At 44.3% G+C, this 20,368-nt stretch overlaps 2 long non-coding RNA genes across 2 annotated transcripts; both read right to left on the reverse strand.

Moving 5' to 3' along the window:
- Positions 1–3,238: 3,238 nt before the first annotated feature.
- On the reverse strand, positions 3,239–7,320 carry LOC138855114 (uncharacterized). Its single transcript, XR_011394271.1, has 2 exons — positions 4,135–7,320; positions 3,239–3,589 (listed from the first exon to the last, which is right to left on the reverse strand). It is a non-coding gene; the product is annotated as an uncharacterized lncRNA (long non-coding RNA).
- Positions 7,321–14,267: 6,947 nt separating this feature from the next.
- LOC138855115 (uncharacterized) lies at positions 14,268–18,835 on the reverse strand. The gene is made up of 3 exons (XR_011394272.1): positions 18,680–18,835; positions 17,772–17,942; positions 14,268–14,445 (listed from the first exon to the last, which is right to left on the reverse strand). It is a non-coding gene; the product is annotated as an uncharacterized lncRNA (long non-coding RNA).
- Positions 18,836–20,368: the final 1,533 nt, after the last annotated feature.

Consider the following 20,368-nt stretch of genomic DNA (forward strand, 5'->3'; position numbering starts at 1 on the left):
ACCTCAACGGAATGGGATGGACCCCGGTATCCTTTCTCCTACCCAGGAACTAGCGCGCCTGTGGGAGAAATCCCAAAGGACAAAAAGAGGAAGGGCAAAAGCGAGGAGTGGGGAGGAGGAGGAGGAAAGGAAAAAGGGGAGGATGGGGAGGATGGGATAGGGGAGGGGAGATTGGGGGGTGATTAGGTTCGGTCTGAGGAAGAAGACCGATAGGTCTAATTCCTCAGACCAAGAGCCTCTTCACCACGCCAAGGAGCCCCCCTTGAAGAGGGTCCATCGGATAGACACCCTCTACTGACCCTTTTACATAACAACCCCGTAACCTGTCCTCCAAATAATTAATCAACCCAAATTTTAAAGAATTAATCCTTTTCCCCTCCCTCACATAATAATGCCGAATCCAGTCCTTAGCCACACCATCCCACCACGTCACCACGTCCTCCACACCTTGTACCTCCTCAGTTAATCTCTCCCACAGCTCCGTAAAACCCCCCAACCCCTCCTCATCTTCCAACAGACTCGTATTTAATTTCCAATATCCCCTAGAGATACAAGCTAGAGAATCCCACTCTACTTCTGCGACAACCGCCCAATGATCTGAAAAAGCTAGTTCAATAGTACGGACAGACTTTGACAATACCTTATGAGATATATACAACCTGTCTAACTTAGCTGCGTAACCTCGCCTCACGAAAGTATGCTCCACCTCCCACGCTCCCCCACCTACCACATCCCTCAACTGAACGTCCACCAAAAGATTGCGTAATGCTGTCAACATATGCCCCGCCCCTCGTGGTTCCACATCCGCTCTCCTGATCACACAATTCCAGTCCCCACCTACGATGGCCACTTCAGGCAAACCACAGAAAGCAAAAACTAGATCATCACACACAAAATCCCTCTTTACTTTCATATCATTTTCAGCTGGTACATACACACTTACAAAGGTTACCCTCTGCCCCATCCACCACCCCTCCACACGCAACACCCTCCCCCCCCACCCCCTTCACGTCTTTGCAACACAAACGGGCTCGCCTCCTTTATCAATAAACCCACACCACCTTTCAAACGTGCCGATGGCAGAGTCAACACCTTATACCCTTCCACCTCGAGCACTCTACCCTCCCTGAAATTATGCTCCTGTAGAAAGACTACGTCCACTCTGTATCGACGTAAGATCATACGAAAGCATTCCCTCTTCACACCAGTACACAGTCCATTCACATTCACAGTCATGCACTTAAGGCCTTTCTAAAGCTTCCAACCCTTTCTCCTCTCACCCTTCCCAGGGCCTCTTGCCCCAGGGTCAACATGTGGTTTGTCACCATCCACCCCCCCCCCTTTTCGATGCCTCTTATACTGGCTGTCACGAGAATATACATCCTTCCTCCCAGACCTCTGCGCGGGCGTCAGGACATCATCTGAGTCTGACCCAGCCGCCCTCTTCCTCGTGACACTCTCTACCGCCATACTGTCTTCCGAAGATTCCTCACAGTGAACATCAACCTCTACTGTGACCTGTCGCACAGAGCTCGGTGACTCCTCTCTGTGCCTGCAGTTGTCCTCCTTCCTTCTCGTGCCTGTCCCGCCACACTCTCCTTTCAACTCAGGCACCATTTCACGGACCAAGCCATTATCCTCGCCCGAAGAATGTAAAGTTTTCAATACCTCGTCGAGCTCCTCCTCCAGCTCTTGCACCTCCTGCTGAATTAGCACTTCCTCCCCCGTCACCGGCAAAGTGGCCATTTTTGGCTCCACACAACTCGTGCCTCGCCCATCATGCACCACAAGAGACTCTTCTACAATTTCACTCCACAGACGGCCATCTCCTCGGTTTCCTTTGGAATTCTCCTCAACGACATCCACACCTGTAACTGGTGCTCCACCTGTTTGCGCCGGCGCCCTCCACTGCCTCCCACACGTCGCTGCCATATGATCATACTCCCCACACAACCTGCATGTCCGTCGCTGCCCAGCATACGCCACTAGAATTTGGGTCCTAAACTCCGGCATCACGACGTATGATGGGATCGGGTGCCTCAGTGTCATTTTGAGGGAGAATGTACCCTCCGGACGTCCCATGTACGCACCTGCCGCCCACTTGCCTTGGGTTGCCAGATGCACGGTACCATAAGCTGCAAACACCTTCCGTAAGTCCTCCTCGTCAGCCTCGAAGGGGACATTTCGCAACTTCACCCACGTATAGTGGCGAGAGACGTCTATGAGTCGCACTTTGACAGCTGGAGTTACATCAATACTCACATGCTCAAATTTCGTCACTAACGACTCGTACACAGCCGGCGAATTTAACTTGACGAATAGACGATAGGCCCCATTCAGGGCCACACCATAAACCTCATCATCCTGCACTCCGTACGTTTCCCTGATGATTGCCGGAAGTAACACCTGCGCCGTAGAGGGGGAAATCGCCCCACGAAGCAGCTCAACGCTGACAGTGTTCACCCTACATCGGATACTCAGCGCCTTATTGTTGCTATGAGAGCTCTCCTGACAAACAGCAGAGGGGTGCTGTGCACAACCGCACTCCACTGCAGTCAGGCAGCTAATTGAAGCAGAGTTGTGAGAACATGCTCATGAGGTTTTATCAACTGCGGGATGACGTCAAGCAGTTCATGGAGATGAAGGGAAAATCTGCCAAGAAGCTCAATGACAGCAAGTGGCTGTATGATCTTACGTTCATGGTAGGCATAACGGAGTACTTGAGAACTGAACTTAAAGCTGCCGTTCCCAACCCAGCTTCTCAGCTCCCTGCTTTCAAGAGTGAAATCATTTGAAGCAAAATTAAGACTGTAGAAAGTGCAACTCAAAAGGAACAATATGATGCATTTCCCCTGTCTGGAAGGACACTTGAATTTGCTAGTGAATGTGCAAAACAAACTGGCATTTAATCAGAGATTCAAAGACATGAAAAGTAAAATGAAATTGATCATTGCCACACCGTTCAATGTGAAACCAAATGATGTGCCTGATAACTGACAACGCTAATCATTCAGCTGCAAAGCGATGAGGAACTGAAAGCTAGGTACAAGAACCTCCCATTACTTGAGTTTTATAAACGTTACACAAGCAATGCTGAATTTCCCTACTATGAGGAGACAAGCAGTCAAATATGCATCTATGTTCGGAACATCTTACTGCTGCGAGCAGTTTTTTAAAAACTTAAGAACATAAGAAAGGAGGAATACTGCAGGAGGCCTGTTGGCCCATACTAGGCAGGTCATTTACAATTCATCCCACTAACAAAACATTTGCCCAACCCAATTTTCAATGCTACCCAAGAAATAAGCTCTGATGGGCAAGTCCTCACTGAGCCAAGTGCAGGTCACCTCTGAGCCAAGTGCAGGTCACCTCTGAGCCAAGTGCAGGTCACCTCTGAGCCAAGTGCAGGTCACCTCTGAGCCAAGTGCAGGTCACCTCTGAGCCAAGTGCAGGTCACCTCTGAGCCAAGTGCAGGTCACCTCTGAGCCAAGTGCAGGTCACCTCTGAGGTGACCTGTGAGTGAGTCAAGTACAGGTCACCTACTACTCTTGCAAAGAGTAGATTGCACTTCATAATGACCGACACAAACCTGGAAAAGTAGTTGCGAGTAGCAACATAAATACCAAATAACATCACGTGCCTCACCAAAGATTAGCAGTTCCAGCCATCACATTAAATGACCAAATATAGCAGGTTAATTTTTAAGTTAATTTTGAATGGCCCACGAATGTTGTAAATATCCAAATGGCCCTTGGCAGAAAAAATGTTGCCCACCTCTGCATTATGGGAACTCCATCTTTGTACACACTGTTCACCATGTCTCGTGGTAACAAATACTTTACTCTCAATCAAACTCTGAATCACCTCTTCCCATGTGAATCTGAAAAACAACTATGGTTCTGAACAATTTGTGACCAAAATTATAACTCAGGATATCGAAAAATAGTGTTGTAAACCCTGACGACCCTCACCATTTACCTCTGGTGGTTGTCTGTGTCACATTTAGTTGTACCACGTCACAAAAGAAAATATCTTTGCATGGCCAGGTCTCGGATGCGAGTGATAGTTACGATATTGCAGTGGTCTTTGATTTTGTTGCTCATTCGAGTAGGTATAGTGACGAATAATATTTACCTGTGAAGAGTCAGTTTATACGATGCCTCATACGGATGAGTAGTGTACCACATGTAGTACCAAGAGGATAGAGTACATCCCATTGTCTTACACCTGGAATAGTGAAAGTGGCGATGATGTGCTATAGTTGGTAGACAGTAGGTCGCATGCATCTGTAGGTGGTGTTGGTGCTGCAGTTATGCAAGATGCCACACCAGCCCAGGCTGGGACCCACACCGCTGACTCAGCAAGTCTAGGGCAAAGGGCATCTTCAATTAGCTCCACAACACAACCTGCACAACCACAATCAGTTGATGTCCAGTACCCACCAGCAAACCACCTGAGAATGCCAGCAAAATCCCAATTTTGTTCCCAATTCCTATCATTTTGACACTGAAAAGTGGATTCCTGTCATCTTGCTCCTTTGGAAACATTGCAAGCGAACTGCAATTCTTTGAAATATTCTTCGATCAGCTCTTGAAGGAAAAATATTGCAAGGGAAAGTAACAATTTTGATTACATTATGGCAAATATAATGATTTCACCACAGCAAGACTACACCTGTGGAAGAAGCAAATGTGGCAGATTTATTTCTTTTTTTTTGGGGGGGGGGGGGTGAGCAATAATGTTTATGCTACCTATCTATGGACATAATATCAAATCAATCAGATCAACAGATTGCCTAATTTCTACCCCGACCTTCAGTGATATTATCGCAGTCAACAGATTTATCCTATTTTACACTTATCTTACAAAATCAGACCTGACAGACAAAAAGTTATGCAGCATTAAAAAATGTAGATGAATGGCTCCAAATACCGATAAGTTGATAAATTAAGACATTTGCAACATTTGGGTGTCTTTAATGAGGAAATGTTTCGCCATGCAGCGGCTTCAACAGTCCATACAAAGGAGAATGGTGAAGAACACGAGTAGTTCGAGGTAATCAGTCCCTCAACCTTGTCTATGTGATCAGTCCAACAATCTTGAAAAGAATACAGAATATATGCGAAGAAGTGGTTTATATACTGTGGGCAGGAGAGGTGCTGCAGTCGTGGGTGGTATAACATTTGACGCATGTGGTAGTATGTCGTGCCCAAGAGTTGGGCAAGTTGAAGAACTCCCTGTATTAAGTTCATGAGATGTTGCTGTGTCAGACATGATTGATGGACTAATCACATTGACTCAAGGCTGAGAGACTAATTACCTCAAACTGCTCCTGTTCTTCACCATTCTCCTTTGTATGGACTGTTGAAGCCACTGCATGGCGAAACGTTTCTTCATTAAAGATGCCCAAATGTTGCACGTGTCTAATTTATCAAGATTAGAAATGTTTTCATGTATCTAAGACAAAAGTTCAAAATGTTCTTTTATGCATTCAAGAATCTTGTAACTGACGACTTTAATTTTCTTCAAAGATAGATTGTCGTTGGAACAGTACATATATACCGAGCTGGAGGGAACATTTTGGTATCAAGTTTGTACTTTGTGACACAGTGGCCTGGTATTAGATAAACTTTTGTACACGGGAAGTAAAACATTGGTAGATACCAAGAAGTTACTGGGAATCCCGGAAGATGTAGCTAGAACATTGGTGGAACCATATCTTGGTAAGGGACACAGTATATACTGATACTAGTACACAAACCCCTTACTCAGCAGTTTCTTTCAATTGAACATGACAGACGTGTGTGGTGCAGTGCGTGCAAATCATAAACATTTGCCCAGGTTCAACGCAGGCATTCGTAGCGAGATAAAGTGTTGGTTGCCAATGACCATAGCATTATGGTGCTATGACAAACGAGATTTCGCATTGACATCCATTCACCATAACGAAATGACAGTGGAAGGGAAAAAGAGAGAGAACAATGAACCAATTCTAAAACTTGTGTCTATTATTGGATTACGCTCTCAATATGAGTTTAGTAGACCAATGTGACATGCAGATTGGGTTTGTTACATGTCACATTTGTCCAAAGTTATAAGTGGTGCATTAAACTTTTTATATTTAATGGACATTATCATACTCAGTGCTTATAATATGAAGATGAGGACCATTATTATTGTTATAAAAAAAGCGTTGAACCTACAAGGGTCTTACAGCAAAATGATGAGCAGAAAAACCACCAAATGGAGAATTTTGTTTGTCATCAAACGATATAGAAGAACCAGGTAATATCTGTGACACAAAACAGTGTGAAAACTGATCATCAAATAGCCTCTCGTTTTATGTCTGGGTACCACTAATACAACTGCCTCTTAAATAATTTTGTCAGGTGTTTTGTCTGTGCACATACAACAACCACCTCACAAAAATCATTGTTCGCATCGCTATTGAGCCGTGCGGACGGGCTGCGCAGTAGCTCCCACTTCACCTGGTTTCTGCGCAGTTTTCACTGATCAAACATGGCGGATTACACCGGCAGGAGGATTAACACAGTCTACATTGAGCTGTTAAGGGGTTCTCTGAGCCCTGCTACGAAGAACATACTTCTTCCTGCAATTATTAGGGATGTATATGGCATCCCTAACGAGGAACTGTATGGTGTGGCCCTTAACGGGATGAAAAGAGTATTTGTGAAGTTTCTGAGGGCCAGTTTCTACAGCAGTGTGGTGGAGGAGTACCAGGAACGCCGAATGTGCCTCAACTCGACGATGGATGTGTGTATGCATGACGTGTCTACTTACTACACGTGGGTACGGGTGAGAAATGTACCCTTTGAGGCAACCAAGTTTGGTATAGAGGACGTTTTCAGCAACTATGGAGTCATTCATGAGGCTAGAGGAGGGGTATGGCGGGATGGGCCATATGAGGGCCTCCCGGAAGGTTCATAAAACATCAAGATGACATTAAAGAAGCCTATACCTTCGTATGTTATGTTAACAGGCAACAGAACTCAGGTATATGTGTCTTATGCGGGACAAAGGAGGACGTGTCGTCTTTGCAACTCTTATGAACATATAGCGGCGCAATGTGCACGTAGAGTTGCCCCAAGGGTGCCTGACCCAGTGGAGGAGGTCCAGCAGACGAGTGTGGTGGCGACGGCGAAAACTGGGACCCCTCTATGGAGTGAGGAGGTGGAAAAGGAAGGAGAACAGTTGGGGACGTGTGTCACACTCCCGGTGGAGGATGGAGATCTTCCTCCAAATCCTGTGGAGGCAGCTCTAGGAAGCGGCCAGTAGGGTTGACTGAATTAGACGACGTTTTAACACCTGGGAAAAGACCAGGTAAGAAGGCATGGGCAGAGGCGGTACGAAAATCCCCTACAGGGGGGGCAGCACAGGGAAAATCGGGGGGGGGAGGGACAGGGGGGTAGAGGGTCTTATTAAAGAGTAGTAAGGAAAGTGTGAGCAGCTTGAAGGCAAGTGTGAGCAAGCCACAGCGGCACAGAGGTAAGCAGCCTTTCCTTGACCGTTCAGGTGTGTAACACTAAATGCTAATGGCCTCAAGACTGAAGTAAAAAGGGTATGGTTAGAGTGGCTCCTCTAAAGTTATGATGTGGATGTTTGTTTCCTACAGGAACATAACCATAAGTCAGGTAGTGAGTTGCAATTGAGAGGATATAAGCTGTTTGTAAGCATGGCAAAACTTTTAAAGGGAGGAGTGGCTGTTTTAGTAAAGGAGACCAGTCTGTTGCGAGTCATGGGGTGGGAGGAGGGGGGAGGGGGTTTTAACAGTAGACGTGGGTTTGTTTGATCACAGGGCAGTGTTGGCTGACCTGCGGGTGGAAGGTATTCCGAGAATATATCAGAGTTATTGGAAATTAAATGTGAGGCTTTTACAGGAGGAAGATCAAGGTTGGTCCTTTCAGGCATGGTGGAAAGGGTTTTGTGAGACTAGGGATGAGGTGGATTTGCTAGATTGGTGGGAGTTGCAGGCAAAGGTGCAGATTGCAGGATTTTTTAAGAAGAGGGGCAGGGAACGGGCATGCTGGAGGTTTGGATTGCAGAATTATTTAGAGGGCCAGTTGAGTGATTGTTATGGGGGGGTAGGGAAGGTGTGGGAGGAGTTATGGGGGAACTTAGAAGTCTTTTAGTGGAGATGCATAACGAACGTTTTGATGCACTCAGGGTCAGGGCACGCATGGAGGACGTACTAAAAAGTGATGAGCCAACAGGGTTTGTACTACGAAAATTCAAGGACAGACAGTTGAGGAATACCGTGGCACATTGTCGTGGAGGGGAGGGTGGAGGGTTATGTGCAGGGACAGGGTCTATCGGACACGGATTGTATTAGTAGGTATACAGATTCTTGGTTTACGGAGAAATGGAAGAGAAGGGGAGGGGTGGTTGGGTTAGAAACATTTAGAGATATAGGGGTTCATCAGGTTTTGGGGCAGGGGGATAGGGACATGTTGGAGGGAGGCATTAAGGAGGCAGAGGTGGGGGAGGTGGTGAATGGGTTGTCAGGGGAAGGCACCGGGAATAGATGGGTTATCTAATGATTTTTACAGAGCACATTGGGAGGATCTGAGGGAGTGCCTAATGGCGGTTCTGAATTATATGTTGAAACTTGGTAGGATGGTGCAAACACAGAAAACTGGGGTTATTGTTTTGGTGCCAAAGAAGAAGGGGAAGGAGAAGGGGTTGGGAGATTATCGTCCTTTGTCGTTAATGTGTACAGATTACAAAATTTTTGCGAAGGTATTAGGTAACAGGTTAAAGAAGGTAATTGGGAATAGCATACACGAGGGTCAGTATGGGATACCGGGACGGACTATGAAGAATGGGCACAGTGGGATAATGGATTTTATAGAGAACTGCCAGGGAGGGGGCGTCCTTGGCTTGGATTGGGCTCAGGCCTATGACTGTGTGAAGAGGGAATTTTTTGTGGGGATGTTTGGAGAAATTGGGTTTTGGAGGGGGGGTAGTGAGGTGGGTGCACACACTATATGAGGGGGGCTGTCATGAGGGTGCAGGTTATTGGGAAGCTGGGGTGGACGGTGATGATGGAACAGGGATTAAGGCAGGGTTGCCCGCTGTCGCAGTTGCTCTTTGCATGTGTGCAACATCCTTTCTATGAGGCTGTGGAGGAGGAATTGCGGGGGGTAGGGGGGAAGCATGGGGGGAATAGTAGGTTATGTGGATGATACAACTGTTTTAGTTACGAGTGGGGAGGCTTAAGAAGGGTGGGAGAGGTGATAAGGAGTTTTGGGAATGTTTCAGGAATGGTAGTTAATTTAGCTAAGTCTAGGTTATTGGATGTAGGAAATTGGGTTGGGGGGAGATTGGGGGAGGAGATGGGATGGACGGTTTGTGACAGAATTAGGGTGAGTGGGATATGGTACATGAAGCAGTTACAGGAATGTAGGAGGATTAACTCAGAAACAGTCACGAGTAGGGTTATAGGAAAGTTAAAAGGTTTGAGGGTTAGTGAAGTGGCGTTACAGCAGAGGGCGTTGGTAATTAACTCGGTGGTGTATAGTAAGGTCTGGGGTGTGGCGGAGGTGTTCCCTTTGAGGGTGCAGGATATACAGGAAATACAGAGGAGGGTGTTGAGGTTCGTGTGGGGGTTTGGGAGGGCCTGGTTGTCCAAGGAGGTGGTCATGACGGAGGTGAAACGGGGGGGACTAGGTTTGTTGGCCTTAGGGCCTAGGGTAATGGCATTATATATTAAGCAGAGGTATCTAAGGGTGGGGGGGGGCGAGGGGTGTTAGGGTAGATAGGGTGATGAGGGATGCTAGAAACTGGTGGTGTGGCAGGGACTTGAGAAAGTGTGAAGATGTAATAAGATTCTTGTCGACAGTGAGGCAGGTTAAAAGTTTGAAGGTAAACACAGTGGTGAGTGTGGTGTGGGAAAGGGGCGTATTGCAGGGGGTCGCAGTATACCCCATGTATAACTGGAGGGTCATATGGGGGGAGTTTAGGAAGCTTAGGATACCAGCAAGAGTCAGGGAGATGGTATACCGTTTTCTCATGGGTGTTACCTGGAGGTTATTCCGGGGATCAACGCCCCCGCCGCCCGGTCCATGACCAGGCCTCCCGATGGATCAGGGCCTGATCAACTAGGCTGTTACTGCTGGCCGCACGCAGTCCAACGTACGAGCCACAGCCTGGCTGATCCGGCACTGACTTTAGGTATCTGTCCAGCTCTCTCTTGAAGGCAGCCAGGGGTTTATTGGCAATTCCCCTAATGCTTGATTGGAGGCTGTTGAACAGTTTTGGGCCCTGGACACTTATGGTGTTTTCCCTTAGTGTACCAATGGCGCCCCTACTTTTTATTGGGGGCATTTTGCATCGCCTGCCCAGTCTTTTACTTTCGTAGGGAGTGATTTCTGTGTGCAGATTTGGGACCATTCCTTCCAAGATTTTCCAAGTGTAGATTATGATATATCTCTCCCTCCTGCATTCCAACGAGTACAAGTCAAGTTCTTCCAAGTGTTCCCAGTAGTTAAGGTGCTTGACAGAACTTATACGTGCAGTAAACGATCTCTGTACTCTCTCTAGATCTGCGATTTCATCAGCTTTGAATGGAGATGTTAATGTACAGCAGTATTCCAGCCTAGAGAGAACAAGTGATTTGAAAAGGATCATCATGGGCTTGGCATCTCTCGTTTTGAAAGTTCTCATTATCCATCCTACCATTTTCTTTGCACGTGCGATCGTGGCACTGTTGTGATCCTTGAAAGTGAGATCCTCAGACATTACTACTCCCAGGTCCCTTACATTATTTTTCTGCTCTATTGTATGGCCGAGTCAGTAGTATACTCTGTTCTAGTTATTATCTCTTCCAGTTTTCCATAACGGAGTAGTTGGAATTTGTCCTCATTGAACATCATATTGTTTACCGTTGCCCACTGGAAAACTTTGTTTATATCTTCTTGGAGGTTAACCGCGTCCTCAGCAGATGACAGCCTCATGCAGATCCTAGTATCATCCGCAAAGGATGATATGGTGCTGTGGTGTATATATCTGTTTATGTCTGATATGAGGATAAGGAATAAGATGGGGGCGAGTACTGTGCCTCGTGGAACAGAGCTCTTCACTATGGCAGCCTCCGATTTAACTCTGTTGACCACTACTCTGTGTTCGATCTGTTAGGAATTTGAAGATCCATCTCCCCACTTTCCCCAGTTATTCCTATAGCACGTATTTTATGGGCTATAACGCCATGATCGCATTTGTCAAATGCTTTTGCAAAGTCTGTGTATATTACATCTGCATTCTGATTTTCTTCCAGTGCATCCAAGGCCATGTCATAGTGATCCAGTAGGTGTGGTTGCATCTAAGCAAGTGTTGCATAAAATGGTGTTGGTGAGAGAGGCAACATGTTTATTCTGAGGGGAGGAGGAAACTGCCTATCATGTGGTATATTTGTGTTCATCTTTGGGCGTGGTGCGAGTCTGGATGGCGGGAGTTATTAGGTTGTTGGGGGGGGGGGGGGGCGTTGGTCTTTTCTTAGATCTTTGTCGATGGATGTTAGTGGGGTAGCAAGTGAAGTGGGGAGGGCTTTGATGTATTTTATGGCAGATTATTTGCATGTTTCTTGGGGAATGAGGCAGATTAAAGGGCAGTTGAGGATAAAAGCGTTAGCAGCAATGTTCTTTAGGACAAGGTGTAGGAATAGATTAATATATAGGGGGAGATGGGAATCAAGTTTTTCGGTAGGTTATCGTAATCTCACTGTAGCACAACTCCTCAGGGAACAGGGGGGGGGCAAGGGACGGGTCTCCTTTAATGTGAGGGGGGGGGGGTGTAAGGTTGTGCTAGTAGTGTTGAAGGTGATGAGAGAGTGAGCTAGTGAGAGCATACATTCGCGAACTGGTTATGTTCCTGGAGGGTTATTTTATATTTGCGTTCAGTACCATGGTTTCATTCAGTAACACCTAGAACGTCATACATTTACGTATTTTGGTTTGGGTAAATTTATTACTCACTGTCAAGGATAGGTGGCTACGCAGCTGTTATGGTGTTTTATGTCATGCAGTACTGAACATGTACAAAAATGATACAACCAGTGATTTATAGTAATTCTTTTTAGTAATATGAGATGTGTTAAAAAAATAAAATAAAACAAGGTAACACTGTAGGTCAGGTGCACCTTAGTATGGGATGATGCTTGTATTTTTGTAGTTTCAAATATGCAGCTGCAAGTACTTTCCTTTAAAGCTGTACTCCTATATAGAAGAAGGATTGTATTACTTTACACACATTCATGTAGTGAATTACTATGTCAAGGATGTATACTTTGTGTTCAGACAGGGAGATTAGGATCTTATGGCCAATCATTAACAAGTTAGATCTTAAGTTAGGATTTAGTTAGTTGTAGGGGTGTACCTGTATAGTCTTAATTGAGGGGGTTTCTTGCCCCGTTCTTGAGTGGGGAGAACCGATTTGACATGATAATGTGATAATTCTAGTTTTGGATTATATTAAATATTTACATAATCTAGTTTTAAAGATGAGGTAGCATGTAATGTTTGCTCTTATATTTTACGTGTAAACTCCATGTTATGTAATGTTGTCATGACAGTTGGAATTTCATGGTTGATGCATTATTATTGATATTACATATTGTGTGTGAATATTCTTCCTCTGATTCAGGTGTGTGTGTATAGGAAGGTAATGTCCAAATCTGTTTTCGTATGTACTTTTATAGTTTTGTTTTGTTTTGTTCTTGCAACACCAACTTATGGTAAATTCCCATTAAGGTATAATGAGGTAAGAGTATATACCCTAATTGTTAGGTTACTTAAGGTATTACTTAGAACGGTCCATGTAAATATTTTTGGCTGCATTGGCATTATTAATTATTGTAAAAGAAGGGGTTCTGTAGGAAATGTTGTGGGATGTGTAACTGGTTGTCATATGGTTATTGGCTATGGTGTTATTTTAAGTACTGGGATGGTGTGATAGAGGTTATTGTTAATATCCAATATAGTTCTTCTTTTATTAAACTCTTATGCATTCTTGTATTTGTTGTAAGTTATAAATAAAAATATATAGAAACAAAGGTAAGACAAGAATGTAGTCCAAGTATAAGGATACATGTTTGAGGATATGTCATTTATTTATGTACTAATGTTTAAGGCTTTAATTTTTGTTATAATGTTATACGTATTGTTGTATGCTTTTATATGATATTTCATCATGTATGGTTTAGGGAAATACTAGTTGGCTTAGGTGTAAATATCGGATATGTGCTGCAGCGTACTTTATAAGGTGTATTATGTTCATGTATTATGTTTTGTATACCTGTTTAATGAAGGATGGATTTTTATATATTTAATATGTTGTTATATGACGTTTTAAATAAAAAAAAAACTCACAAAAATGCGAACACACTAGTTTTGTGTGTATGGAGTATAGAACAGCACAGTGTACAGCACTGTGTACAGAACTGTGTTTCAAAGATTTCCATAGACTGCTGCTGTCCTAGGATCATGTCCAGTGACTAGATATATATAATGTCGTGTCTAATAGGTAAAATTGGTCAATTAGCGAAAACGTGTTTACAATTAAGCCCTTTTTAAAATACTGATATTCGTATAAAAATATTTTTATGTAAAAATTAACAATTTTGTATCAAAAGAACCCTAGAAAACTTACGTAACTATTATAGCAACCGTAATTTAATTATAGCTTAATCGAACTAAATACATTTTACACAAATTTAGAATTTAATAAACGATGAAATAAATTTTTTTCGTTTGGTTCAGAATGATTTTTGCGAAATTATTGCATACACAAATTTCCGCTTGTCTTATTCCACAAGAAGTGTTGCTATTTCCGCCAAATTCACAAGTTTTACCTATTCAGCACGACATATACAGGGTGCTTTAAACACACACACACACTAACACACTTAAAGTGATGGACCGATTAACTCTGCACTATAATGCTCCATCTGTATACTTTAAAACATTAGTAATAAATATTTATATTCATTTGTGTAAGCAAGTTCTGCAAACAATGTGTGCAGTTACTGGGTTGGTGTGAAGAATGGATATATATACATTATTCATTATATTGGTCTCACAGCCCACAAAATTTGTTGAAAAAATTATTAGAAGAGAAAAACATTCAATAAAAGTAAAAACAATAATACGGAGAGCAGCAGAAGTCGACGATGTTGCCGTGAGTCATTAACTTTTGTCATCTTCATGTTTCTTATCTCGGTAAGTACTGATCCCAAGAAAATTGTTTTATAACACTCACAGTAGCAGCAGCACTAGTGGTCGTGACAGTACTAGCAGGAGCACTATTGGTAGTGACAGTACTAGTAGCAGTTCTAGTGGTGGTGGCAGCACCATTGTCATAACTACGATCGCACCTCGGGGAAGAATCAGCAAACCAACGTTACTGCTCACCGACGCACCACTGGACACCAATCTGTCAACAATGAATCTCGTTGTTGCAACTATCCACACAACAAACATATGGAGGTTTCAATAACCACTAAGATTGATTAAAATCAGTGTCACTTAAATCTGACTAATGCTAAAGTATGTCAAAGAAATTACTTATTGGTTTTTCAGTGACTATGATCCATACAACTACTTGTATTTCTATATACCTATACAGACATTAGTATGCAACCAATATACCTGATAAACAAGCAATTAAATGTACAATTTAAGCAATGCCCCCCTATTAATTCTAACGTCTATTACATGCAATGCTTACTGTATCTAAAAAAAAAAAAACCCACACCACAAGGATGTGCTTCTAGACTATTGGCTCTAGCTCTTGGTCCCTGCCTTGTAACCAAGAGTCCATCCACAGCAACCTGGACACTAATTTAGAGAGACAAGAACTGCGGAAGCTAAAGCACAGTGGTTTCCTGGTATCCCAGGGAGATACCTTCCAAGACCTACACAGTAGTGCCCAGTTATCCCAGGGATGCACCAAGAACTACCATGGATACCAGAAACCTTGAATAATAAACACTATATTTAAGTGGTTTTGGTATACCTACATAGCTATGGTAGTTTAAATAAGTCAGCCAAAATAAGTCGAGATTTATCACATTTTTCACTGAGAGGAAGAACTTCACAGATTCTGTTAGAATTTGAACACTCTCCCCCTGGACCCTCCCTGACTACCTACACTCCCATTGACCCCCTCACCAACTACACTCCCCCTTGACCTTCCCTAACCTCCTAGACCTTCCCTTCACGGCCCCCGGGGCCCCTCCCTGACCACTTCCACGGCCCCCGGGGCCCCTCCCTGACCACTTCCACGGCCCCCGGGGCCCCTCCCTGACCACTTCCACGGCCCCCGGAGCCCCTACCTGACCACTTCCACTGCCCCCGGGACCCCTCCCTGACGACGTCCACTGCCCCCGGGACCCCTCCCTGACCACTTCCACTGCCCCCTGGACTGCTCCCTGACCAATTCCACTGCCCCCTGGACTGCTCCCTGACCAATTCCACTACCCCATTGACTGCTCCCTGACCAATTCCACTACCCCATTGACTGCTCCCTGACCAATTCCACTACCCCATTGACTGCTCCCTGACCAATTCCACTACCCCATTGACTGCTCCCTGACTACTTAAACACCTCCCATGGAACCCTTCCAAATCAGCTACACACCCCCCTGGATCCCTCTCTGACCACCTACACACCCGATGAACCCCTCGCTGACCACCTACACATCCCCAATGGATCCCACCCTGACCACCAACACATCCCCAATGGACCCCACCCTCACAACCTACATATCCCCAATGACCCCCCCATAACCACCTGTACGTTCCCAATAGACCCCTCCCTGACCACCTGCACACCCCCCATGGACCCTTCCCTGACCACCTGCACATCCCACATGGACCCTTCCCTGACTACCTACACACCTCCCATGATCCCATTCCTGACCACCTACACACCTCCCATGATCCCGTCCCTGACCACCTACACACCTCCCATAGACCCGTCCCTGACCACCTACACACCTCCCATTGACCCATCCCTGACCACCTACACACCTCCCATGGACCCGTCCCTGACCACCTACACACCTCCCATGGACCCGTCCCTGACCACCTACACACCTCCCATGGACCCGTCCCTGACCACCTACACACCTCCCATGGACCCGTCCCTGACCACCTACACACCTCCCATGGACCCGTCCCTGACCACCTACACACCTCCCATGGACCCGTCCCTGACCACCTACACACCTCCCATGGACCCGTCCCTGACCACCTAAACAGCTCCCATGGACCCGTCCCTGACCACCTAAACACCTCCCATGGACCCTTCCCTGACCACCTAAACACCTCCCATGGACCCTTCCCTGACCACCTACACACCTCCCATGCTCCCGGCCCTGACCACCTACACACCTCCCATCGACCCGTCCCTGACCACCGACCCACCTCCCATGGACCCTTCCCTGACCACCTACACACCTCCCATGGACCCATCCCTGACCACCTACACACCTCCCATGGACCCGTCCCTGACCACCTACACACCTCCCATGGACCCGTCCCTGACCACCTACACACCTCCCATGGACCCGTCCCTGACCACCTACACACCTCCCATGGACCCTTCCCTGACCACCTACACACCTCCCATGGACCCGTCCCTGATCACCAACACACATCCCATGGACCCTTCCCTGACTACCTACACACCTCCCACGGACCCGTCCCTGACCACCTACACACTTCCCATGGACCCTTCCCTGACTACCTACACACCTCCCATGGACCCTTCCCTGACCACCTACACACCTCCCATGGACCCGTCCCTGACCACCTACACACCTCCCATGGACCCGTCCCTGACCACCTACACACCTCCCACGGACCCTTCCCTGACCACCTACACACCTCCCATGGACCCTTCCCTGACCACCTACACACCTCCCATGGACCCTTCCCTGACCACCTACACACCTCCCATGGACCCGTCCCTGACCACCTACACACCTCCCATGGACCCGTCCCTGACCACCTACACACCTCCCATGGACCCTTCCCTGACCACCTACACACCTCCCATGGACCCGTCCCTGACCACCAACACACCTCCCATGGACCCTTCCCTGACTACCTACACACCTCCCACGGACCCGTCCCTGACCACCTACACACTTCCCATGGACCCTTCCCTGACGACCTACACACCTCCCATGGACCCGTCCCTGACCACCTACACACCTCCCACGGACCCTTCCCTGACCACCTACACACCTCCCATGGACCCTTCCCTGACCACCTACACACCTCCCATGGACCCTTCCCTGACCACCTACACACCTCCCATGGACCCTTCCCTGACCACCTACACACCTCCCATGGACCCTTCCCTGACCACCTACACACCTCCCATGGACCCTTCCCTGACCACCTACACACCTCCCATGGACCCTTCCCTGACCACCTACACACCTCCCATGGACCCGTCCCTGACCACCTACACACCTCCCATGGACCCGTCCCTGACCACCTACACACCTCCCATGGACCCGTCCCTGACCACCTACACACCTCCCATGGACCCTTCCCTGACCACCTACACACCTCCCATGGACCCGTCCCTGACCACCTACACATCCAATGGACCCTTCCATGACCACCCACACACCTCCCATGGACCCTTCCTTGCCCACCCACACACCCCCCATGGATCCCTCCCTGACCACCCACACAACCCCCATGGATCCCTCCCTGACCCCTGGACCCAACAATAGGCTTCACCTGGAGAGTCAACAACAGCATCATGTGATGGTCATAGCAGCACCAACAGTATATCGCTGTTGTAAGGTTGATCCTCCGTCTCCGCTGCGGTGGATGTCTTCCGTAACGACGTAACGACACACTGCCGTCTCCAGCGCTCCGTCCATCACAACTCACCACCATCACTCAACCCTGCAACACATTTTGTTCAAATCAGTCTGCCACTAATATATAGCAACCAAAATAAAAGATATACTTCCACCATCACTCAAACCCTGGACAACAAACTGCTTATATACAGTGAACAAAAAATACAGAAAAAACACTTCCACCATCACTCAAGCAACCCTAGAATATATATTATTATTCCACCATCAAAATAAAAAAAATACTTCAGCCATCACCCAAATTATTATACCCAAATTACAATGTAATGATCAACAGCCATTTATTTTGATAAAGACTATTTAGTGACTAATTTATTTCAAACAATTAAGGCCATTTAGTGACTTCCCACTTCAAATAAAATATTAAATGAGCAACTGGGCCATTTTTTTCCTTGTATAAAAACGTTTTTTGGCCTCTTGTTACGATCTACTAGACCATTTACCAGCAGGCTAAAATTACCCTCATTTATCACGTTATTTCTGCCTTAATATACAATTATAGGTTAGCAGTTGTATCAAGTATACTAGAATAATTCAACAATAATTTAAACTATAATTTACCTCATCTAGGTCATTATTTAGACTGAAAATTCGTCTCTATTTTTCCTTGCTCGAAAATGAGCCAGTTTTATTCCCCTAGAGGAAGACGATCACCCTCCTCCCTTATTTATCTCATTTCTCCCTTAAAACACAATTACAAGTGATATAAATTATCTACAATTGTACTCTGATAATTCGTGTATAATCTCTGCTATAATTTACCTCATCTGGTCCATTATTTCGTTGTAAATATCGTCTTCAAACTTGGTGTTGTAGTCTTGATCTTCCTTCTTGATGGTCGTCTTATTTACCTTCTGACAGCTGGCTTTGACCTGACCAATCAACGTCTACTTCACCCGACAGCCTCGGCCAATCAGCGTGCGGGAATGTCAGCCTCTCCACCAATCACCGTCCACCACTGAGAATCATCTTGCGCATTTCTCACAAATTGAATTTTTTAAATTTTTCATTAACTTTCAAGTGTTTTTATTGCATTTTTAATATCATTATTTTTTTTACTCATTTATTAACGCTAAATTGTAATAAATGCAGGTTTCAACAATTTTATTTACATTGATATTTTCTCAATTTCATTATATATTTACTTAGTGTTTATTGATTGTAAGATGTTTTTACTATAGGTTTATCATATTTTATTTATCTTTATTGATTTATGTGCACAAGAGGAATATATGAATTTATACAATCTAGTTTTATTTTTTTATTGAGTTTACAATGTTTATAAAACAAGAACTTCATTTATATTGACTTTATTTAAGTTTTTTTCTGACTTGTTTACACAGTTTGTTTGGTATATATAATTGACTTAAAACAGAGTATACATGTATGGTATATATAATTGTCTTAAAACAGAGTATACATGTATGGTATATATAATTGACTTAAAACAGAGTATACATGTATGGTATATATAATTGACTTTAAACAGAGTATACATGTATGGTATATATAATTGACTTAAAACAGAGTATACATGTATGGTATATATAATTGTCTTAAAACAGAGTATACATGTATGGTATATATAATTGACTTAAAACAGAGTATACATGTATGGTATATATAATTGACTTAAAACAGAGTATACATGTATGGTATATATAATTGACTTAAAACAGAGTATACATGTATGGTATATATAATTGACTTAAAGCAGAGTATACATGTATGGTATATATAATTGACTTAAAACAGAGTATACATGTATGGTATATATAATTGACTTAAAACAGAGTATACATGTATGGTATATATAATTGACTTAAAACAGAGTATGCATGTATGGTATATATAATTGACTTAAAACAGAGTATACATGTATGGTATATATAATTGACTTAAAACAGAGTATACATGTATGGTATATATAATTGACTTAAAACAGAGTATGCATGTATGGTATATATAATTGACTTAAAACAGAGTATGCATGTATAGTATATATAATTGACTTAAAACAGAGTATACATGTACGGTATATATAACTGACTTAAAACAGAGTATACATGTATGGTATATATAATTGACTTAAAACAGAGTATACATGTATGGTATATATAACTGACTTAAAACAGAGTATACATGTATGGTATATATAATTGACTTAAAACAGAGTATACATGTATGGTATATATAATTGACTTAAAACAGAATATACATGTATGGTATATATAATTGACTTAAAACAGAGTATACATGTATGGTATATATAATTGACTTAAAACAGAGTATACATGTATGGTATATATAATTGACTTAAAACAGAGTATACATGTATGGTATATATAATTGACTTAAAACAGAGTATACATGTATGGTATATATAACTGACTTAAAACAGAGTATACATGTATGTACATAATTGATTTAAAACAAAAAACGTGAAAACTT

Source organism: Cherax quadricarinatus, chromosome 81, assembly GCF_038502225.1.
Source record: "Cherax quadricarinatus isolate ZL_2023a chromosome 81, ASM3850222v1, whole genome shotgun sequence".
NCBI lineage: Eukaryota > Metazoa > Arthropoda > Malacostraca > Decapoda > Parastacidae > Cherax > Cherax quadricarinatus.